At 45.6% G+C, this 22,561-nt stretch overlaps 12 non-coding genes across 12 annotated transcripts; 4 read left to right on the top strand and 8 right to left on the bottom strand.

Annotated features, from left to right (window-relative positions):
- Positions 1 to 6,638: 6,638 nt before the first annotated feature.
- TRNAW-CCA (transfer RNA tryptophan (anticodon CCA)) lies at positions 6,639 to 6,749 on the bottom strand. Its single transcript has 2 exons — positions 6,712 to 6,749; positions 6,639 to 6,684 (listed from the first exon to the last, which is right to left on the bottom strand). It is a non-coding gene; the product is annotated as a tRNA-Trp (tRNA).
- Positions 6,750 to 10,226: 3,477 nt separating this feature from the next.
- On the bottom strand, positions 10,227 to 10,336 carry TRNAL-CAA (transfer RNA leucine (anticodon CAA)). The gene is made up of 2 exons: positions 10,299 to 10,336; positions 10,227 to 10,272 (listed from the first exon to the last, which is right to left on the bottom strand). It is a non-coding gene; the product is annotated as a tRNA-Leu (tRNA).
- Positions 10,337 to 10,613: 277 nt separating this feature from the next.
- TRNAR-UCG (transfer RNA arginine (anticodon UCG)) lies at positions 10,614 to 10,686 on the top strand. Its single transcript has one exon. It is a non-coding gene; the product is annotated as a tRNA-Arg (tRNA).
- Positions 10,687 to 11,840: 1,154 nt separating this feature from the next.
- On the bottom strand, positions 11,841 to 11,950 carry TRNAL-CAA (transfer RNA leucine (anticodon CAA)). Its single transcript has 2 exons — positions 11,913 to 11,950; positions 11,841 to 11,886 (listed from the first exon to the last, which is right to left on the bottom strand). It is a non-coding gene; the product is annotated as a tRNA-Leu (tRNA).
- A 277-nt stretch (positions 11,951 to 12,227) lies between these two features.
- On the top strand, positions 12,228 to 12,300 carry TRNAR-UCG (transfer RNA arginine (anticodon UCG)). Its single transcript has one exon. It is a non-coding gene; the product is annotated as a tRNA-Arg (tRNA).
- A 1,164-nt stretch (positions 12,301 to 13,464) lies between these two features.
- Positions 13,465 to 13,563, bottom strand: TRNAL-CAA (transfer RNA leucine (anticodon CAA)). Its single transcript is given in 2 exon segments — positions 13,465 to 13,510; positions 13,526 to 13,563. It is a non-coding gene; the product is annotated as a tRNA-Leu (tRNA).
- Positions 13,564 to 15,067: 1,504 nt separating this feature from the next.
- Positions 15,068 to 15,177, bottom strand: TRNAL-CAA (transfer RNA leucine (anticodon CAA)). The gene is made up of 2 exons: positions 15,140 to 15,177; positions 15,068 to 15,113 (listed from the first exon to the last, which is right to left on the bottom strand). It is a non-coding gene; the product is annotated as a tRNA-Leu (tRNA).
- A 276-nt stretch (positions 15,178 to 15,453) lies between these two features.
- On the top strand, positions 15,454 to 15,526 carry TRNAR-UCG (transfer RNA arginine (anticodon UCG)). The gene has a single exon. It is a non-coding gene; the product is annotated as a tRNA-Arg (tRNA).
- Positions 15,527 to 16,680: 1,154 nt separating this feature from the next.
- Positions 16,681 to 16,790, bottom strand: TRNAL-CAA (transfer RNA leucine (anticodon CAA)). Its single transcript has 2 exons — positions 16,753 to 16,790; positions 16,681 to 16,726 (listed from the first exon to the last, which is right to left on the bottom strand). It is a non-coding gene; the product is annotated as a tRNA-Leu (tRNA).
- A 1,504-nt stretch (positions 16,791 to 18,294) lies between these two features.
- TRNAL-CAA (transfer RNA leucine (anticodon CAA)) lies at positions 18,295 to 18,404 on the bottom strand. The gene is made up of 2 exons: positions 18,367 to 18,404; positions 18,295 to 18,340 (listed from the first exon to the last, which is right to left on the bottom strand). It is a non-coding gene; the product is annotated as a tRNA-Leu (tRNA).
- A 276-nt stretch (positions 18,405 to 18,680) lies between these two features.
- Positions 18,681 to 18,753, top strand: TRNAR-UCG (transfer RNA arginine (anticodon UCG)). Its single transcript has one exon. It is a non-coding gene; the product is annotated as a tRNA-Arg (tRNA).
- Positions 18,754 to 19,907: 1,154 nt separating this feature from the next.
- TRNAL-CAA (transfer RNA leucine (anticodon CAA)) lies at positions 19,908 to 20,017 on the bottom strand. The gene is made up of 2 exons: positions 19,980 to 20,017; positions 19,908 to 19,953 (listed from the first exon to the last, which is right to left on the bottom strand). It is a non-coding gene; the product is annotated as a tRNA-Leu (tRNA).
- Between the last annotated feature and the right edge of the window lie 2,544 nt (positions 20,018 to 22,561).

Raw genomic sequence — 22,561 nt, 5'->3', positions numbered from 1 at the left:
GCCAGCCTCTCTCTCACTATGTGGGCCTAAGGCTAAGGAGAGCAGCCACAGCAGAAACTGATCCAGTACCACGTGCCGCATAAGCATCCTTCCCTAGGTTCCCGATGTCATGTGACGTGCATCGGGAGCCAGTGGGATGTCATGCATGCTAACTGGCATGAATGAAAAGGAGAAAAGAGGACCCGCCGCGTGATTAGGTATTCAAGTTTCTGCGGCAGCCACTCTGCTTAGATCTACAAAATGGGGGTGAGGGAAAGAGGTGGGCATCCTTAGTGAGACAAATCCTAGTACAGTATAATCTTGTTATAGCAGTAAACTCTGATATAGTAAACCTCTGGCTATAGTAAACTCAGTCCTCAGGTCCCAGCAAATGCATCTGCATAACTATACAATGTACATACTCAGGTATATATCTGTATCATAGGCGATACTGCAGATCACCTAATAATCAGAACTCTGTTCTTGCTGACACAAATCGTTATAGAACAGCAGACCAATATGTCTATGAACGCACTGTGTAGCCAGGTTGAGGTCTTGACCACAGCGGTGAACAATTTAACCATGTTGGTCAATACCCAGCAGACTCAGATCACCCAGCTGTCTGGAGTTGTGCGGACACTCCAGACTGCAACCGCACCAGTGCAGTCCCCTCCAGTTATTGAGCCTCGTATGCCTCTCCCTGAAAAGTTTTCAGGGCACAAATCTGATTTTCAGAATTTCAGAAATCGTTGTCTTTCATACTTTGAGATGAGACCTATTTCATCAGGGAAAGAGAGTCAGAGGGTGACCTTCGTTAAAACCCTATTGTCAGGGGATTCACAGTCATGGGTGTACAGTCTTCCTAGTGGTCATGAGGCATTAACTTCAGTCGAAGAATTTTTTAAGACCATGGCTATCATATACGATGACCCTGACATTGCTGTCACTGCTGAAAGGAAACTTAAAACCCTCAGACAGGGATGTAACATGGTGGAAACTTATGCTGCAGAGTTTAGAAGGTGAGCTGTGTCGGCTAGATGGGGACAGTTCGCTTTATTAGATTGTTTTTTAACAGGCTTATCTGACTGTAACATCCTCTGTGATGGCAGTTGCAGGTACGCAGGATGTCTCTGCAGCCGCCTTTTCTGAGGCCTCATCCGTTCCGCTGGCGTCTAGCACGCCAGGGACGGGACTGTCAGTTGTTCATAGGGTCGCTGTCTCACGCGGGCGAGCGCGGAGACAGGACCTTTATGCTGGAGGAAGGCGCGTCAGCTGACCTGCCGACTAGTTCCGGTGTGCTTTGATCTGGGAGGAAACCAGGGATTTCACACAAGACTAGGATTGTTGCTTTATTGTATTATTGATATTCTGTGTACGACTCTGGCTTATCTCTGACTCTGCTCTTGCTTATTGATTCTGTACCTCTGCCCATCTGATCTAGTTGCTGAACCTCTGCCTGAATACTTACTACTCTCTTGCCTACTGATTCTGTACTGTTTCTGCCTCATAGTTGCTGAACCTAGCCTGTCTGACCTCTCTACTCACCAGTGGGCCCTTGCCACTGGTGAGGTGCTCTTCTTATAGTACCCACCAGCTCCTCTGGTGAGGTTCTGCCAAACTAGTCAGTTACTGTGTTCTAATAGTACCCACCAGCTCCTTTGGTGAGGTTCTGTCAAACTAATCAGTTACTGTGTATGATAGTGCCCACCAGCTCCTCTGGTAAGGCCTAGTTATACTATTCTGTTACTGTTGCACCAAGCACTATACACTCAGTATATCTGTTAGCTATACTTGTATTATTGGTGATTCTGCAGATCACCATATAATCAGGTATAGTGTCTGCATTATTGGTGATACTGCAGATCACACAATAATCAGACGTCTTTGTTGCTACACCAATCGTTACACTGACCCAGTCTCTGATATGATGATAGGTCATCCAGAGCCTAAAACTGTAGATGAAGCGATTGCATTGGCGGTAAAGATTGATCGCCGCATTCGATATCAAAGGCAGACTTGTGGTAGATATCCTGTGAGATCAGTCCCTAACACCTTACCTTCACCTTCTCCATCCCGGGATGAACCGATGCAGATCGGACATTCAAAATTGTCGGAGATGGAGAGGAATCGAAGACGCTCAGAGAGGCTCTGTTTATACTGTGCAGAAGAGGGTCATGTAGTACAGAATTGTCCTAAAAAGTCGGGAAACGCTGCCGCCTAGGTGTAGTTGGAGGTACTACCCTAGGCGAGCCAGTGTTACCTCTAAACAATAATCGCTTGCTCCTTCCCAGCTCTATCACCTGGGAGGGTCAAGTTTTCTCCACTCAGGCATTTGTGGGCTCTGCAGCCAATTTTATCGATTATGATTTTGTTAAGAAATTGCCTTTAGACAGACAGATTTTGGTTACTGCAGTGGAGGACTCCCCTCTGCAGTGTAAACAACCTCTTTCTCAGACCCCTATGCTATTGTGTCGTGTGGGGGTATTGCATAGGGAAGAATTACAGTTTTTTGTGGCAACCTCCACTGTAATCCTTGGGATGCCGTGGTTACAAAAGCATTCTCCTCAGATTGACTGGAGGTCCGGACAGTTGTTAAGCTGGTCCTCCTTTTGTCATCATCATTGTTTGGAGAAAGTTGCTATTTGCGCCACCAAGGTTCAGGTAGAGGGTGTACCTATGCAATATGCAGAATTTGCGGATGTGTTTTGTCCCAAGTCGGCAGACAAACTTCCTCCACACCGAAGTTTTGATTGCCCCATTGAGTTAAAGCCAGGTTGTATGCCCCCTAGAGGTCATTTGTATAACCTTTCTCGTCCTGAAAAGCTTGCTATTCAAGATTACATTAAGGAAAACCTGGCCAAGGGGTTTATCCGTCCTTCTTAGTCTCCGGCCGGAGCAGGTTTCTTTTTCGTCTAGAAAAAGGATGGTGGGCTTCGCCCTTGTATTGATTATTGGGGATTGAACAAAATTACCGTAAAGAATCGTTACCCACTCCCTTTAACCCTCCTGGCAGTCTATTAAAAACCGCCAGGGGGCAGTGCAGCAGTTTTTTTTTTTTTTTTAAATCATGTAGCGAACCTAGGGCTCGCTACATGATAGCCGCTGTGCAGCGGCATCCCCCCACCCGCTCCGATCGCCTCCAGCGATTTGCGATCAGGAAATCTCGTTCAAAGAATGGGATTTCCTGGAGGGCTTTTCCCATCGTCATCTACATCATCGACGTCGTGACGTCATCGGGAGTCCTGATCCACCCCTCAGCGCTGCCTGGCGCTGATAGGCCAGGCTGCACAAAGGGTCTGGGGGGGGCGGCGCGGCGGGTAGCGGCGAATCAGCGCGGAGCGGCGGCAATCGGTGTGCTAGCTGCGTGTAGCAAAAAAAAAAATTATGCAAATCGGCCCAGCAGGGCCTGAGAAATCCTCCTGCGGAGCGTTAATTGACGACTTGTTCTCTCAGGTGACTAATGTGAGTATCTTCTCTAAACTCGATCTAAGAGGAGCATACAACCTGGTACGCATAAGGAAGGATGACGAATGGAAGACGGCGTTTAACACACATGATGGGCACTACGAGTATCTTGTCATGCCCTTCGGGTTGTGTAACGCTCCTGCCGTCTTCCAGGAGTTCGTCAATGAGGTGTTCAGAGAAGTTCTGGGGAAGTTCGTCCTGGTTTATCTGGACGATATATTGATATTCTCACCTAGCCTGGCAGAGCACAGGGAACACGTAAAGTTTGTTTTGGAAAAGCTTAGGCAGAATTCCCTGTACGTAAAGCTAGAGAAATGTCTCTTTGAGGTGTCTGAAGTTCCATTTTTGGGGTACATCATTTCTACCTCTGGGCTCTCCATGGATCCCGAGAAAGTCTCTGCCATTCTGGAGTGGCCACAACCCATGGGGTTGAAGGCACTCCAGAGATTTCTAGGCTTCGCCAATTATTATAGAAAATTCATCAAGGGATTTTCTTCTGTCGTATCACATACAAGGGGCGGATCCTTATCACTGGTCAGCAGAAGCACATTCTGCTTTTTCATCATTAAAGAAGCTGTTTTGCTCTGCCCCTATCTTACGGCATGTGGATGTCTCCTTTCCCTTTATAGTAGAGGTTGATGCATCAGAGATTGGGGTTGGGGCGGTACTGTCTCAGCAATCAGGCTTCCAGGGTAGATTGCATCCCTGTGCATTTTTCTCACGGAAGTTCTCCCCCGCTGAGAGAAATTACGATATCGGAAATAGGGAGCTTTTGGCCATGAAACTTGCATTTGAGGAATGGCGTCATTGGCTCGAGGGGGCAGAACATGTAATCACGGTCTATACAGACCATAAGAATTTAGAATACATCGAGGGGGCAAAGAGACTTACTCCTTGACAGGCTCGCTGGTCTCTATTTTTCTCGAGAGTCAGGTTTATTATTACTTACAAGCCAGGTAGTAAAAATATCAAGGCAGAATCCCTGTCTAGATGTTTTGAGCCCGAGACAGTTCAGCCACCAACCCCTGAGAGCATTTTACCAGAAAAGGTGGTGTTGGCAGCCACTAAGACTTGGGAAGATTGGTCCATCATTCTAGGCCCCTATCAACAAGATATTCCCGAGGGAAAGCCTGATGGGGTTCTATTTGTACCACTTCCCTTTTGCCTGCAGATCTTACAGTTATTTCATGCACATAAGAATGCAGGGCATCCCGGGGTTGCTCGAACACAGGATCTGCTTTCCAGATGTGTCTGGTGGCCCTCCCTGACGCTAGACTGTAGGGAGTTTGTGAGGGATTGTTCTGTTTGTGCCAGGAACAAACCATCCCATCAGGCTCCTGTGGGCACTCTGCAATCATTGCCAGTGCCTAAGGAACCATGGACTTTGTGGGGGAACTCCCCCTGTCCGAGGGTAAAATGGTCATTTGGGTGGTAGTCGGCAGGTTCAGCAAAATGGCTCATTTCATTCCTCTGAACGGATTCCCCTCTGCTCAGGAACTGGCTGATATCTTCATTCAGCACATCTTCCGGTTGCATGGCATCCCAGAGAATGTAGTGTCAGATAGGGGAGTCCAGTTCGTGTCCAGATTCTGGAGAGCCTTTTGTCATCATCTTGGGATGGACCTGTCATTTTCATCGGGCTACCACCCACAAACCAATGGGCAAACTGAAAGGGTTAATCAGTCACTTGAGCAATTTCTTAGGTTCTATGTGGCAGATGCGCAATTGGACTGGGCAAAGTTCCTGCCATTTGCGGAGTTCACCCACAACAACAACCTGCCATCTAGTATGAGAGGAGTAAAGTCTTTCCATGTGTCTCTGTTGAAGCCAGCTGTGCATGTGGATTCCTCTCCCCCCCTCCTCCTGTGGTGATTGATGGTGAACCTGAGTATGAGATCGAGCAGATTTTGGATTCACGATGGGTGCATAATTCATTACAGTACATTGGAAAGGGTATGGGCTTGAAGAGAGATCGTGGGTGCATCCATCGCATGCTTCCGGAGGAACTTAAACAAAAATTCCATGATCTGCACCCTGAGAAACCACGCAGGACGTGTCCGGAGTCCACGCCTCAAGGGGGGAGGTACTGTAATGAACTCTGGAGAGGCAGCTGAGGTAAACAGCGCTTCCTCACTCATGCTTATCATTCAATCCCTGCCCTTGACTGTTTACAGCTACAAAGGTGGCTGCTTTTGCTGAGCTTTTACCACAATGTCAATGACTCTAACTCTTTTCTTACAACTTGTGCAAGTCCCAGCAAAGTTTTTACATCAACCTCAAATAAACACTGCTAGTCCACACTGGGATTCTAACCTTTGCCTTACTTTGAACCCAATACCCTGATGGACCTTGGAAGAAGTAAACTATATGACCCAGGGTTCAAACATTCATGGTGGCATCTCTCTTTCTGCTAAGCATTTTGTTTACTAACATGAGAAAATTAATTTCCTTCCTATATGATTTTGGAAATCCTTGTCTGCAATTCTGCTGTAAGCCAGACTTTTACAAAGGTGCAGACACAGCATGTCAAGTGGCACGATGCGATTCCTTCTTGTTGCAAGCTCAACAATTTCAAAAAGTTGCCTCGGTTCCCAATTTATATGAAGAGTTCTTGTCTGAAATTTGGAAAGTATGTCTGTCATTTCCTTTGAAAAGATATGATCCACACCGCAAATGGAACACTGCAATTGGTTTTCTTGCAACCTGAACTCTTTTCAAGGAAGGGTCCGTTGAAATTTCAACAAATGAGTCTTGTCAGAAGAGGGAATAACCCCACCTCTTTCACCAAAGGTCAGAACATACAGGGAAGACCTGTAAGTTATTGCCAAAACCTATCTCCTGAGTTCGGTCTCCTTACATATTTGTCACTTTACCTGTACACTAACCTTTTAAGATTTAGCAAAACAAATTGCCTCCAAAGCTTCTGATCCTGATGAAGTGAACTAGAAGAGAAGATGAGCTAACCCATATGACTGTAGGTGTGCCAAGGGGATGGAATTTGTCAGTTTGTAAAACGTGTGTTAGAAAGCTTGTAGAAAAAAGTCGGCCTTGTTCCTTTTCTGCGAGATTTTCCAAAAGTCCATGTGAGGTTGCTGTTGAGAAGGCCCTTTGAAGAGCCTAGTAAATGAAAAGACCCAAGAGCTTGTTTTGGCAGGCCTGACCAATGTGCCATGATGGACAAAGTGAAAAAGCTCTGTCAGAAGTGGGATTTGAACCCACGCCTCCATTCAGAGACCAGAAGATCCCAGGAGAAGGGAAGAGAAGCCTCTGGAGTCTGGTGCCTTAGACCACTCGGCCATCCTGACAAGCGGTGTACTATGTGCCCATGCAGCTGGCACAATGACTATACTTCACAGAGAAGAGACAACCACAAACTTAGCCTAGAAGACTTCATGAACACTGCAAGGCATGTTTTTTCTCTGAAAACACTCATCAAACTGCCATTTTGGATCACTGCAATACCTTAGACAGCAATGTCATGTGCCTGCTCTAACAAATGAAATCCTTTGTGCTCCTTGAGCGTCTTTTCCTATGCGGTGGCTGTTTCCAGTGGAAAATGGTTTCTTAATAAAGATGCATCAGACTGTGTAGCCTAATGGATAAGGCATCTGACTTTGGCTCAGAAGATTGAGGGTTCGAATCCCTTTGTGGTTGTTAAGCTCTGTTCTTGTCACTTCTGTAGAGTATTTGCTCCTCTTGTTGTAAATGTCCTCGGAGACTTTGCAAAAGTGCTTTCTCACTCATGCTTATCATTCAATCCCTGTCCTTGACTGTTTACAGCTACAAAGGTGGCTGATTTTGCTGAGCTTTCACCACAATGTCAATGACGCTAATTCTTTTCTTACAACTTGTGCAAGTCCCAGCAATGTTTTTACATCAACCTCAAATAAACACTGCTAGTCCACACTGGGATTCTAACCTTTGCCTTACTTTGAACCCAATACCCTGATGGACCTTGGAAGAGACTCTAAGTAAACTATATGACCCAGGGTTCAAACATTCATGGTGGCATCTCCCTTTCTGCTAAGCATTTTGTTTACTAACATGAGCAAATTAATTTCCTATATGATTTTGGAAATCCTTGTCTGCAATTCTGCTGTAAGCCAGACTTTTACAAAGGTGCAGACACAGCATGTCAAGTGGCACAATGCGATTCCTTCTTGTTGCAAGCTCAACAATTTCAAAAGGTTGCCTCGGTTCCCAATTTATATGAAGAGTTCTTGCCTGAAATTTGGAAAGTATGTCTGTCATTTCCTCTGAAAAGATATGATCCACACCGCAAGTGGAACACTGCAATTGGTTTTCTTGCAACCTGAACTCTTTTCAAGGAAGGGTCCGTTGAAATTTCAACAAATGAGTCTTGTCAGAAGAGGGAATAACCCCACCTCTTTCACCAAAGGTCAGAACATACAGGGAAGACCTGTAAGTTATTGCCAAAACCTATCTCCTGAGTTTGGTCTCCTTACATATTTGTCACTTTACCTGTACACTAACCTTTTAAGATTTAGCAAAACAAATTGCCTCCAAAGCTTCTGATCCTGATGAAGTGAACTAGAAGAGAAGATGAGCTAACCCATATGACTGTAGGTGTGCCAAAGGGGATGGAATTTGTCAGTTTGTAAAACGTGTGTTAGAAAGCTTGTAGAAAAAAGTCGGCCTTGTTCCTTTTCTGCGAGATTTTCCAAAAGTCCATGTGAGGTTGCTGTTGAGAAGGCCCTTTGAAGAGCCTAGTAAATGAAAAGACCCAAGAGCTTGTTTTGGCAGGCCTGACCAATGTGTCATGATGGACAAAGTGAAAAAGCTCTGTCAGAAGTAGAGTTGGGCCGAACGGTTCGCCTGCGAACGGTTCCATGCGAACTTCCGTGGTTCGCGTTCGCGTCCCGCAGGCGAACCTTTCCGGAAGTTCGGTTCGCCCCATAATGCACCATGAGGGTCAACTTTGACCCTCTACATCAGTCAGCAGGCCCAGTGTAGCCAATTAGGCTACACTAGCCCCTGGAGCCCCCCCCCCCCTTATATAAGGCAGGCAGCGGCGGCCATTACGGTCACTCGTGTGCTGCCTGCGTTAGTGAGAGTAGGGCGAGCTGCTGCAGACTGTCTCTCAGGGAAAGATTAGTTAGGCTTAACTTGTTCCTGTATGGCTGCATACCTGTTCTGTGAACCCACCACTGCGTACCTGTGCTGTGAACCCACCACTGCATACCTGTGCTGTGAACCCACCACTGCATACCTGTGCTGTGAACCCACCACTGCATACCTGTGCTGTGAACCCACCACTGCATACCTGTTCAGTGAACCTGCCACTGCATACCTGTTCTGTTCAGTGGACCCGCCACTGTATACCTGTTCATTGAACCCACCACTGCATACCTGTGCTGTGAACCCACCACTGCATACCTGTTCTGTGAACCCACCACTGCATACCTGTTCAGTGAACCCGCCACTGCATACCTGTTCTGTTCAGTGAACCTGCCACTGCATACCTGTTCTGTGAACCCGCCACTGTATACCTGTTCTGTTTAGTGAACCCGCCACTGTATACCTGTTCTGTTTAGTGAACCCGCCACTGCATACCTGTTCTGTTCAGTGGACCTGCCACTGTATACCTGTTCAGTGAACCCGCCACTGCATACCTGTTGTGTTCAGTGAACCTGCCACTGCATACCTGTTCTGTGAACCCGCCACTGTATACCTGTTCTGTTTAGTGAACCCGCCACTGTATACCTGTTCTGTTTAGTGAACCCGCCACTGTATACCTGTTCTGTTTAGTGAACCCGCCACTGCATACCTGTTCTGTTCAGTGGACCCGCCACTGTATACCTGTTCAGTGAACCCGCCACTGCATACCTGTTGTGTGCAGTGAACCTGCCACTGCATACCTGTTCTGTGAACCCGCCACTGTATACCTGCAAGCCGCTTGACTACCTTCTCCGCCACCACCAACAGGGTCCGGGACTCCAGGCGGATTGCTGAATTTTTTAGGCCGCTGCTAGCAGCGGCCGCTGTAATAATTTTTCGGGTGCGTGTACATGACTGCCTAATTTTTCTGGCTGCACTGCGGGCAGCTGCAACAACAAAAGAAAAGGCATGTACATGCGCCCATTCCCCTTCGTGATCATTACCTTGCCGTGGTGAAGGGGCTTGCGTATCACAATGAAGCAATGACCGGCGCCTAGATGAGTGTCTCGGGGGGCACACCCACGATAATAAGGTCGTTGCCTCATTGTGGTCAGACCAAATTTGATCAGCTGGACAGTCACTGTTCTGTCATTCAGCTACATCAGCCAGGCGACCATATGGGCTGTAAAGCCACCAAAACCTGCACTCTCGCCATGGTGCGCACCAGTCCAGCACGGCCGTCACTACACAAACAGCTGTTTGCGGTGCGTTACACGGTGAGTTTGGTGTGTCAGTGTGAAGCAGTACCTTAATTACACTACCTGATTGATGTATACACATGCAAGATGTTTTAAAGTACTTTAGGCCTGTCATTTAGCATTCAATGTGATTTCTGCCCTTAAAACGCTGCTTTGCGTCAAATCCAGATTTTTCCCGGGGACTTTTGGCATGTATCCCACTCCGCCATGCCCCCCTCCAGGTGTTAGACCCCTTGAAACATCTTTTCTATCACTTTTGTGGCCAGCATAATTATTTTTTTTTTTCAAAGTTCGCATCCCCATTGAAGTCTATTGCGGTTCGCGAACTTTAACGCGAACCGAACCTTCCGCGGAAGTTCGCGAACCAGGTTCGCGAACCTAAAATCGGAGGTTCGGCCCAACTCTAGTCAGAAGTGGGATTTGATCCCACGCCTCCATTCGGAGACCAGAAGGCCCATGAGAAGGGAAGAGAAGCCTCTTGAGTCTGGCACCTTAGACCACTCGGCCATCCTGACAAGCGGTGTACTATGTGCCCATGCAGCTGGCACAATGACTATACTTAACAGAGAAGAGACAACCACAAACTTAGCCTAGAAGACTTCATGAACACTGCAAGGCATGTTTTTTTCTCTGAAAACACTCATCAAACTGCCATTTTGGATCACTGCAATACCTTAGACAGCAATGTCATGTGCCTGCTCTAACAAATGAAATCCTTTGTGCTCCTTGAGCGTCTTTTCCTATGCAGTGGCTATTTCCAGTGGAAAATGGTTTCTTCATAAAGAGGCATGAGACCGCGTGGCCTAATGGATAAGGCGTCTGACTTCGGATCAGAAGATTGAGGGTTCGAGTCCCTTTGTGGTCGTTGAGCTCTTTTCTTGTCACTTCTGTAGAGTATTTGCTCCTCTTGTTGTAAATGTCCTCGGAGACTTTGCAAAAGCCTGTGCTTCCTCACTCATGCTTATCATTCAATCCCTGCCCTTGACGGTTTACAGCTACAAAGGTGGCTGCTTTTGCGGAGCTTTCACCACAATGTCAATGACGCTAACTCTTTTCTTACAACTTGTGCAAGTCCCAGCAAAGTTTTTACATCAACCTCAAATAAACACTGCTAGTCCACACTGGGATTCTAACCTTTGCCTTACTTTGAACCCAATACCCTGATGGACCTTGGAAGAGACTCTAAGTAAACTATATGACCCAGGGTTCAAACATTCATGGTGGCATCTCCCTTTCTGCTAAGCATTTTGTTTACTAACATGAGAAAATTAATTTCCTATATGATTTAGGAAATCCTTGTCTGCAATTCTGCTGTAAGCCAGACTTTTACAAAGGTGCAGACACAGCATGTCAAGTGGCATGATGCGATTCCTTCTTGTTGCAAGCTCAACAATTTCAAAAGGTTGCCTCGGTTCCCAATTTATATGAAGAGTTCTTGCCTGAAATTTGGAAAGTATGTCTATTATTTCCTCTGAAAAGATATGATCCACACCACAAATGGAACACTGCAATTGGTTTTCTTGCAACCTGAACTCTTTTCAAGGAAGGGTCCATTGAAATTTCAACAAATGAGTCTTGTCAGAAGAGGGAATAACCCCACCTCTTTCACCAAAGGTCAGAACATACAGGGAAGACCTGTAAGTTATTGCCAAAACCTATCTCCTGAGTTCGGTCTCCTTACATATTTGTCACTTTACCTGTACACTAACCTTTTAAGATTTAGCAAAACAAATTGCCTCCAAAGCTTCTGATCCTGATGAAGTGAACTAGAAGAGAAGATGAGCTAACCCATATGACTGTAGGTGTGCCAAAGGGGATGGAATTTGTCAGTTTGTAAAACGTGTGTTAGAAAGCTTGTAGAAAAAAGTCAGCCTTGTTCCTTTTCTGCAAGATTTTCCAAAAGTCCATGTGAGGTTGCTGTTGAGAAGGCCCTTTGAAGAGCCTAGTAAACGAAAAGACCCAAGAGCTTGTTTTGGCAGGCCCGACCAATGTGCCATGATGGACAAAGTGAAAAAGCTCTGTCAGAAGTGGCATTTGAACCCACACCTCCATTCGGAGACCAGAAGGCCCATGAGAAGGGAAGAGAAGCCTCTTGAGTCTGGCACCTTAAACCACTCGGCCATCCTGACAAGCGGTGTACTATAAGCCCATGCAGCTGGCACAATGACTATACTTAACAGAGAAGAGACAACCACAAACTTAGCCTAGAAGACTTCATGAACACTGCAAGGCATGTTTTTTTCTCTGAAAACACTCATCAAACTGCCATTTTGGATCACTGCAATACCTTAGACAGCAATGTCATGTGCCTGCTCTAACAAATGAAATCCTTTGTGCTCCTTGAGCGTCTTTTCCTATGCGGTGGCTGTTTCCAGTGGAAAATGGTTTCTTCATAAATAGGCATGAAACTGCGTGGCCTAATGGATAAGGCGTCTGACTTCGGATCAGAAGATTGAGGGTTCGAGTCCCTTTGTGGTTATTGAGCACTTCTCGTGGTTGTTTTTGTCACTTCTGTAGAGTATTTGCTCCTCTTGTTGTAAATGTCCTCGGAGACTTTGCAAAAGCCTGTGCTTCCTCACTCATGCTTATCATTCAATCCCTGCCCTTGACTGTTTACAGCTACAAAGGTGGTTGCTTTTGCTGAGCTTTCACCACAATGTCAATGACGCTAACTCTTTTCTTACAACTTGTGCAAGTCCCAGCAAAGTTTTTACATCAACCTCAAATAAACACTGCTAGTCCACACTGGGATTCTAACCTTTGCCTTACTTTGAACCCAATACCCTGATGGACCTTGGAAGAGACTCTAAGTAAACTATATGACCCAGGGTTCAAACATTCATGGTGGCATCTCCCTTTCTGCTAAGCATTTTGTTTACTAACATGAGAAAATTAATTTCCTATATGATTTAGGAAATCCTTGTCTGCAATTCTGCTGTAAGCCAGACTTTTACAAAGGTGCAGACACAGCATGTCAAGTGGCACGATGCGATTCCTTCTTGTTGCAAGCTCAACAATTTCAAAAGGTTGCCTCGGTTCCCAATTTATATGAAGAGTTCTTGCCTGAAATTTGGAAAGTATGTCTGTCATTTCCTCTGAAAAGATATGATCCACACCGCAAATAGAACACTGCAATTGGTTTTCTTGCAACCTGAACTCTTTTCAAGGAAGGGTCCGTTGAAATTTCAACAAATGAGTCTTGTCAGAAGAGGGAATAACCCCACCTCTTTCACCAAAGGTCAGAACATACAGGGAAGACCTGTAAGTTATTGCCAAAACCTATCTCCTGAGTTCGGTCTCCTTACATATTTGTCACTTTACCTGTACACTAACCTTTTAAGATTTAGCAAAACAAATTGCCTCCAAAGCTTCTGATCCTGATGAAGTGAACTAGAAGAGAAGATGAGCTAACCCATATGACTGTAGGTGTGCCAAAGGGGATGGAATTTGTCAGTTTGTAAAACGTGTGTTAGAAAGCTTGTAGAAAAAAGTCGGCCTTGTTCCTTTTCTGCGAGATTTTCCAAAAGTCCATGTGAGGTTGCTGTTGAGAAGGCCCTTTGAAGAGCCTAGTAAACGAAAAGACCCAAGAGCTTGTTTTGGCAGGCCCGACCAATGTGCCATGATGGACAAAGTGAAAAAGCTCTGTCAGAAGTGGGATTTGAACCCACGCCTCCATTCGGAGACCAGAAGGCCCAGAGAGGCCTCTTGAGTCTGGCGCCTTAGACCACTCGGCCATCCTGACAAGCGGTGTACTATGTGCCCATGCAGCTGGCACAATGACTATACTTAACAGAGAAGAGACAACCACAAACTTAGCCTAGAAGACTTCATGAACACTGCAAGGCATGTTTTTTTCTCTGAAAACACTCATCAAACTGCCATTTTGGATCACTGCAATACCTTAGACAGCAATGTCATGTGCCTGCTCTAACAAACGAAATCCTTTGTGCTCCTTGAGCGTCTTTTCCTATGCGGTGGCTGTTTCCAGTGGAAAATGGTTTCTTCATAAAGCGCCATGAGACCGCGTGGCCTAATGGATAAGGCGTCTAACTTCGGATCAAAAGATTGAGGGTTGGAGTCTCTTCGTGGTTGTTGAGCTCTGTTCTTGTCACATCTGTAGAGTGTTTGCTCCTCTTGTTGTAAATGTCCTCGGAGACTTTGCAAAAGCCTGTGCTTCCTCACTCATGCTTATCATTCAATCCCTGCCCTTGACTGTTTACAGCTACAAAGGTGGTTGCTTTTGCTGAGCTTTCACCACAATGTCAATGACGCTAACTCTTTTCTTACAACTTGTGCAAGTCCCAGCAAAGTTTTTACATCAACCTCAAATAAACACTGCTAGTCCACACTGGGATTCTAACCTTTGCCTTACTTTGAACCCAATACCCTGATGGACCTTGGAAGAGACTCTAAGTAAACTATATGACCCAGGGTTTAAACATTAATGGTGGCATCCCCCTTTCTGCTAAGCATTTTGTTTACTAACATGAGAAAATTAATTTCCTATATGATTTAGGAAATCCTTGTCTGCAATTCTGCTGTAAGCCAGACTTTTACAAAGTTGCAGACACGGCATGTCAAGTGGCATGATGCAATTCCTTCTTGTTGCAAGCTCAACAATTTCAAAAGGTTGCCTAGGTTCCCAATTTATATGAAGAGTTCTTGCCTGAAATTTGGAAAGTATGTCTGTCATTTCCTCTGAAAAGATATGATCCAAACCGCAAATGGAACACTGCAATTGGTTTTCTTGCAACCTAAACTCTTTTCAAGGAAGGGTCCGTTGAAATTTCAACAAATGAGTCTTGTCAGAAGAGGGAATAACCCCACCTCTTTCACCAAAGGTCAGAAGATACAGGGAAGACCTGTAAGTTATTGCCAAAACCTATCTCCTGAGTTCGGTCTCCTTACATATTTGTCACTTTACCTGTACACTAACCTTTTAAGATTTAGCAAAACAAATTGCCTCCAAAGCTTCTGATCCTGATGAAGTGAACTAGAAGAGAAGATGAGCTAACCCATATGACTGTAGGTGTGCCAAAGGGGATGGAATTTGTCAGTTTGTAAAACGTGTGTTAGAAAGCTTGTAGAAAAAAGTCGGCCTTGTTCCTTTTCTGCGAGATTTTCCAAAAGTCCATGTGAGGTTGCTGTTGAGAAGGCCCTTTAAAGAGCCTAGTAAACGAAAAGACCCAAGAGCTTGTTTTGGCAGGCCCGACCAATGTGCCATGATGGACAAAGTGAAAAAGCTCTGTCAGAAGTGGGATTTGAGCCCACGCCTCCATTCGGAGACCAGAAGGCCCATGAGAAGGGAAGAGAAGCCTCTTGAGTCTGGCGCCTTAGACCACTCGGCCATCCTGACAAGCGTTGTACTATGTGCCCATGCAGCTGGCACAATGACTATACTTAACAGAGAAGAGACAACCACAAACTTAGCCTAGAAGACTTCATGAACACTGCAAGGCATGTTTTTTCTCTGAAAACACTCATCAAACTGCCATTTTGGATCACTGCAATACCTTAGACAGCAATGTCATGTGCCTGCTCTAACAAATGAAATCCTTTGTGCTACTTGAGCGTCTTTTCCTATGCGGTGGCTGTTTCCAGTGGAAAATGGTTTCTTCGTAAAGAAGCATGAGACCGCGTGGCCTAATGGATAAGGCGTCTGACTTCGGATCAAAAGATTGAGGGTTCGAGTCCCTTCGTGGTCGTTGAGCTCTGTTCTTGTCACTTCTGTAGAGTATTTGCTCCTCTTGTTGTAAATGTCCTCGGAGACTTTGCAAAAGCCTGTGCTTCCTCACTCATGCTTATCATTCAATCCCTGCCCTTGACTGTTTACAGCTACAAAGGTAGCTGCTTTTGCTGAGCTTTCACCACAATGTCAATGACGCTAACTCTTTTCTTACAACTTGTGCAAGTCCCAGCAAAGTTTTTACATCAACCTCAAATAAACACTGTTAGTCCACACTGGGATTCTAACCTTTGCCTTACTTTGAACCCAATACCCTGATGGACCTTGGAAGAGACTCTAAGTAAACTATATGACCCAGGGTTCAAACATTCATGGTGGCATCTCCCTTTCTGCTAAGCATTTTGTTTACTAACATGAGAAAATTAATTTCCTATATGATTTAGGAAATCCTTGTCTGCAATTCTGCTGTAAGCCAGACTTTTACAAAGGTGCAGACACAGCATGTCAAGTGGCACGATGCGATTCCTTCTTGTTGCAAGCTCAACAATTTCAAAAGGTTGCCTCGGTTCCCAATTTATATGAAGAGTTCTTGCCTAAAATTTGGAAAGTATGTCTGTCATTTCCTCTGAAAAGATATGATCCACACCGCAAATGGAACACTGCAATTGTTTTTCTTGCAACCGGAACTCTTTTCAAGGAAGGGTCCGTTGAAATTTCAACAAATGAGTCTTGTCAGAAGAGGGAATAACCCCACCTCTTTCACCAAAGGTCAGAACATACAGGGAAGACCTGTAAGTTATTGCCAAAACCTATCTCCTGAGTTCGGTCTCCTTACATATTTGTCACTTTACCTGTACACTAACCTTTTAAGATTTAGCAAAACAAATTGCCTCCAAAGCTTCTGATCCTGATGAAGTGAACTAGAAGAGAAGATGAGCTAACCCATATGACTGTAGGTGTGCCAAAGGGGATGGAATTTGTCAGTTTGTAAAACGTGTGTTAGAAAGCTTGTAGAAAAAAGTCGGCCTTGTTCCTTTTCTGCGAGATTTTCCAAAAGTCCATGTGAGGTTGCTGTTGAGAAGGCCCTTTGAAGAGCCTAGTAAACGAAAAGACCCAAGAGCTTGTTTTGGCAGGCCCCACCAATGTGCCATGATGGACAAAGTGAAAAGGCTCTGTCAGAAGTGGGATTTGAACACACGCCTCCATTCGGAGACCAGAAGACCCATGAGAAGGGAAGAGAAGCCTCTTGAGTCTGGCACCTTAGACCACTTGGCCATCCTGACAAGCAGTGTACTATGAGCCCATGCAGCTGGCACAATGACTATACTTAACAGAGAAGAGAAAACCACAAACTTAGCCTAGAAGACTTCATGAACACTGCAAGGCATGTTTTTTCTCTGAAAACACTCATCAAACTGCCATTTGGGATCACTGCAATACCTTAGACAGCAATGTCATGTGCCTGCTCTAACAAATGAAATCCTTTGTGCTCCTTGAGCGTCTTTTCCTATGCGGTGGCTGTTTCCAGTGGAAAATGGTTTCTTCATAAAGAGGCATGAGACCGCGTGGCCTAATGGATAAGGCGTCTGACTTCGGATCAGAAGATTGAGGGTTTGAGATTCCTTCATGGTCGTTGAGCTCTGTTCTTGTCACTTCTATAGAGTATTTGCTCCTCTTGTTGTAAATGTCCTCGGAGACTTTGCAAAAGCCTGTGCTTCCTCACTCATGCTTATCATTCAATCCCTGCCCTTGACTGTTTACAGCTACAAAGGTGGCTGCTTTTGCTGAGCTTTCACCACAATGTCAATGACGCTAACTCTTTTCTTACAACTTGTGCAAGTCCCAGCAAAGTTTTTACATCAACCTCAAATAAACACTGCTAGTCCACACTGGGATTCTAACCTTTGCCTTACTTTGAACCCAATACCCTGATGGACCTTGGAAGAGACTCTAAGTAAACTATATGACCCAGGGTTCAAACATTCATGGTGGCATCTCCCTTTCTGCTAAGCATTTTGTTTACTAACATGAGAAAATTAATTTCCTATATGATTTAGGAAATCCTTGTCTGCAATTCTGCTGTAAGCCAGACTTTTACAAAGGTGCAGACACAGCATGTCAAGTGGCACGATGCGATTCCTTCTTGTTGCAAGCTCAACAATTTCAAAAGGTTGCCTCGGTTCCCAATTTATATGAAGAGTTCTTGCCTGAAATTTGGAAAGTATGTCTGTCATTTCCTCTGAAAAGATATGATCCACACCGCAAATGGAACACTGCAATCGGTTTTCTTGCAACCTGAACTCTTTTCAAGGAAGGGTCCGTTGAAATTTCAACAAATGAGTCTTGTCAGAAGAGGGAATAACCCCACCTCTTTCACCAAAGGTCAGAACATACAGGGAAGACCTGTAAGTTATTGCCAAAACCTATCTCCTGAGTTCGGTCTCCTTACATATTTGTCACTTTACCTGTACACTAACCTTTTAAGATTTAGCAAAACAAATTGCCTCCAAAGCTTCTGATCCTGATGAAGTGAACTAGAAGAGAAGATGAGCTAACCCATATGACTGTAGGTGTGCCAAAGGGGATGGAATTTGTCAGTTTGTAAAACGTGTGTTAGAAAGCTTGTAGAAAAAAGTCGGCCTTGTTCCTTTTCTGCGAGATTTTCCAAAAGTCCATGTGAGGTTGCTGTTGAGAAGGCCCTTTGAAGAGCCTAGTAAACGAAAAGACCCAAGAGCTTGTTTTGGCAGGCCCGACCAATGTGCCATGATGGACAAAGTGAAAAAGCTCTGTCAGAAGTGGGATTTGAACCCACGCCTCCATTCAGAGACCAGAAGGCCCATGAGAAGGGAAGAGAAGCCTCTTGAGTCTGGCGCCTTAGACCACTCGGCCATCCTGACAAGCGGTGTACTATGTGCCCATGCAGCTGGCACAATGACTATACTTAACAGAGAAGAGACAACCACAAACTTAGCCTAGAAGACTTCATGAACACTGCAAGGCATGTTTTTTCTCTGAAAACACTCATCAAACTGCCATTTTGGATCACTGCAATACCTTAGACAGCAATGTCATGTGCCTGCTCTAACAAATGAAATCCTTTGTGCTCCTTGAGCGTCTTTTCCTATGCGGTGGCTGTTTCCAGTGGAAAATGGTTTCTTCATAAAGAGGCATGAGACCGCGTGGCCTAATGGATAAGGCGTCTGACTTCGGATCAGAAGATTGAGGGTTCGAGTCCCTTCGTGGTCGTTGAGCTCTGTTCTTGTCACTTCTGTAGAGTATTTGCTGCTCTTGTTGTAAATGTCCTCGGAGACTTTGCAAAAGCCTGTGCTTCCTCACTCATGCTTATCATTCAATCCCTGCCCTTGACTGTTTACAGCTACAAAGGTAGCTGCTTTTGCTGAGCTTTCACCACAATGTCAATGACGCTAACTCTTTTCTTACAACTTGTGCAAGTCCCAGCAAAGTTTTTACATCAACCTCAAATAAACACTGTTAGTCCACACTGGGATTCTAACCTTTGCCTTACTTTGAACCCAATACCCTGATGGACCTTGGAAGAGACTCTAAGTAAACTATATGACCCAGGGTTCAAACATTCATGGTGGCATCTCCCTTTCTGCTAAGCATTTTGTTTACTAACATGAGAAAATTAATTTCCTATATGATTTAGGAAATCCTTGTCTGCAATTCTGCTGTAAGCCAGACTTTTACAAAGGTGCAGACACAGCATGTCAAGTGGCACGATGCGATTCCTTCTTGTTGCAAGCTCAACAATTTCAAAAGGTTGCCTCGGTTCCCAATTTATATGAAGAGTTCTTGCCTAAAATTTGGAAAGTATGTCTGTCATTTCCTCTGAAAAGATATGATCCACACCGCAAATGGAACACTGCAATTGTTTTTCTTGCAACCGGAACTCTTTTCAAGGAAGGGTCCGTTGAAATTTCAACAAATGAGTCTTGTCAGAAGAGGGAATAACCCCACCTCTTTCACCAAAGGTCAGAACATACAGGGAAGACCTGTAAGTTATTGCCAAAACCTATCTCCTGAGTTCGGTCTCCTTACATATTTGTCACTTTACCTGTACACTAACCTTTTAAGATTTAGCAAAACAAATTGCCTCCAAAGCTTCTGATCCTGATGAAGTGAACTAGAAGAGAAGATGAGCTAACCCATATGACTGTAGGTGTGCCAAAGGGGATGGAATTTGTCAGTTTGTAAAACGTGTGTTAGAAAGCTTGTAGAAAAAAGTCGGCCTTGTTCCTTTTCTGCGAGATTTTCCAAAAGTCCATGTGAGGTTGCTGTTGAGAAGGCCCTTTGAAGAGCCTAGTAAACGAAAAGACCCAAGAGCTTGTTTTGGCAGGCCCCACCAATGTGCCATGATGGACAAAGTGAAAAGGCTCTGTCAGAAGTGGGATTTGAACACACGCCTCCATTCGGAGACCAGAAGACCCATGAGAAGGGAAGAGAAGCCTTTTGAGTCTGGCACCTTAGACCACTTGGCCATCCTGACAAGCAGTGTACTATGAGCCCATGCAGCTGGCACAATGACTATACTTAACAGAGAAGAGAAAACCACAAACTTAGCCTAGAAGACTTCATGAACACTGCAAGGCATGTTTTTTCTCTGAAAACACTCATCAAACTGCCATTTGGGATCACTGCAATACCTTAGACAGCAATGTCATGTGCCTGCTCTAACAAATGAAATCCTTTGTGCTCCTTGAGCGTCTTTTCCTATGCGGTGGCTGTTTCCAGTGGAAAATGGTTTCTTCATAAAGAGGCATGAGACCGCGTGGCCTAATGGATAAGGCGTCTGACTTCGGATCAGAAGATTGAGGGTTTGAGATTCCTTCATGGTCGTTGAGCTCTGTTCTTGTCACTTCTATAGAGTATTTGCTCCTCTTGTTGTAAATGTCCTCGGAGACTTTGCAAAAGCCTGTGCTTCCTCACTCATGCTTATCATTCAATCCCTGCCCTTGACTGTTTACAGCTACAAAGGTGGCTGCTTTTGCTGAGCTTTCACCACAATGTCAATGACGCTAACTCTTTTCTTACAACTAGTGTTGGGCGAACATCTAGATGTTCGGGTTCGGGCCGAACAGGCCGAACATGGCCGCGATGTTCGGGTGTTCGACCCGAACTCCGAACATAATGGAAGTCAATGGGGACCCGAACTTTTGTGGTTTGTAAAGCCTCCTTACATGCCACATACCCCAAATTTACAGGGTATGTGCACCTTGGGAGTGGGTACAAGAGGAAAAAAAAATTAGCAAAAAGAGCTTATAGTTTTTGAGAAAATCGATTTTAAAGTTTCAAAGGGAAAACTGTCTTTTAAATGCGGGAAATGTCTGTTTTCTTTGCACAGGTAACATGTTTTTTGTCGGCATGCAGTCATAAATGTAATACATATAAGAGGTTCCAGGAAAAGGGACCGGTAACGCTAACCCAGCAGCAGCACACGTGATGGAACAGGAGGAGGGTGGCGCAGGAGGAGAAGAAGGCCACGCTTTGTGAGACACAACAACCCCGGCCTTGCATGAGGGCAAGAAGCGTGCGGATAGCAGGCTTTGTACCGCCATGCAGTCATAAATGTAATAAAGATAAGTGGTTCAATAAACAGGGACCACGCGGCAACGCTAACCCAGCAGCAGCAGACGTGATGGAACAGGAGGAGGCGCAGGAGGAGAAGGCCACGCTTTGTGAGACACAACAACCCAGGCCTTGCATGAGGGCAAGAAGCGTGCGGATAGCATGCTTTGTACCGCCATGCAGTCATAAATGTAATAAAGATAAGTGGTTCAATAAACAGGGACCACGCGGCAACGCTAACCCAGCAGCAGCACACGTGATGGAACAGGAGGAGGGTGGCGCAGGAGGAGAAGAAGGCCACGCTTTGTGAGACACAACAACCCCGGCCTTGCATGAGGGCAAGAAGCGTGCGGATAGCAGGCTTTGTACCGCCATGCAGTCATAAATGTAATAAAGATAAGTGGTTCAATAAACAGGGACCACGCGGCAACGCTAACCCAGCAGCAGCAGACGTGATGGAACAGGAGGAGGCGCAGGAGGAGAAGGCCACGCTTTGTGAGACACAACAACCCAGGCCTTGCATGAGGGCAAGAAGCGTGCGGATAGCATGCTTTGTACCGCCATGCAGTCATAAATGTAATAAAGATAAGTGGTTCAATAAACAGGGACCACGCGGCAACGCTAACCCAGCAGCAGCAGACGTGATGGAACAGGAGCAGGCGCAGGAGGAGAAGGCCACGCTTTGTGAGACACAACAACCCAGGCCTTGCATGAGGGCAAGAAGCGTGCGGATAGCATGCTTTGTACCGCCATGCAGTCATAAATGTAATAAAGATAAGTGGTTCAATAAACAGGGACCACGCGGCAACGCTAACCCAGCAGCAGCAGACGTGATGGAACAGGAGCAGGCGCAGGAGGAGAAGGCCACGCTTTGTGAGACACAACAACCCAGGCCTTGCATGTGGACAAAAAGCGTGCGGATATAGCAGCAATGCTTTTTGCCGCCATGCAGTCATAAATGTAATACAGATGAGAGGTTCAATAAACAGGGCCCGGAAACGCAACACCATCCCAGATGTTCATTGGTCATGTTACTTGGTTGGGGTCCTGGAGTGTTGCGTAGTCATTTCCAATCCAGGATTGATTCATTTTAATTTGAGTCAGACGGTCTGCATTTTCTGTAGAGAGGCGGATACGCCGATCTGTGACGATGCCTCCGGCAGCACTGAAACAGCGTTCCGACATAACGCTGGCTGCCGGGCAAGCCAGCACCTCTATTGCGTACATTGCCAGTTCGTGCCAGGTGTCTAGCTTCGATACCCAATAGTTGAAGGGTGCAGATGGATGGTTCGACACAGCTACGCCATCTGACATGTAGTCCTTGACCATCTTCTCCAGGCGATCGGTGTTGGAGGTGGATCTGCACGCTTGCTGTTCAGTGGGCTGCGGCTGCATGGGTGTCAGAAAATTTTCCCACTCCAAGGACACTGCCGATACCATTCCCTTTTGGGTACTAGCTGCGGCT

Source organism: Hyperolius riggenbachi, chromosome 8 (genome assembly GCF_040937935.1).
Source record: "Hyperolius riggenbachi isolate aHypRig1 chromosome 8, aHypRig1.pri, whole genome shotgun sequence".
In the NCBI taxonomy this organism is placed as follows: Eukaryota; Metazoa; Chordata; class Amphibia; order Anura; family Hyperoliidae; genus Hyperolius; species Hyperolius riggenbachi.
This window is presented reverse-complemented; position numbering and strand designations above follow the sequence as displayed.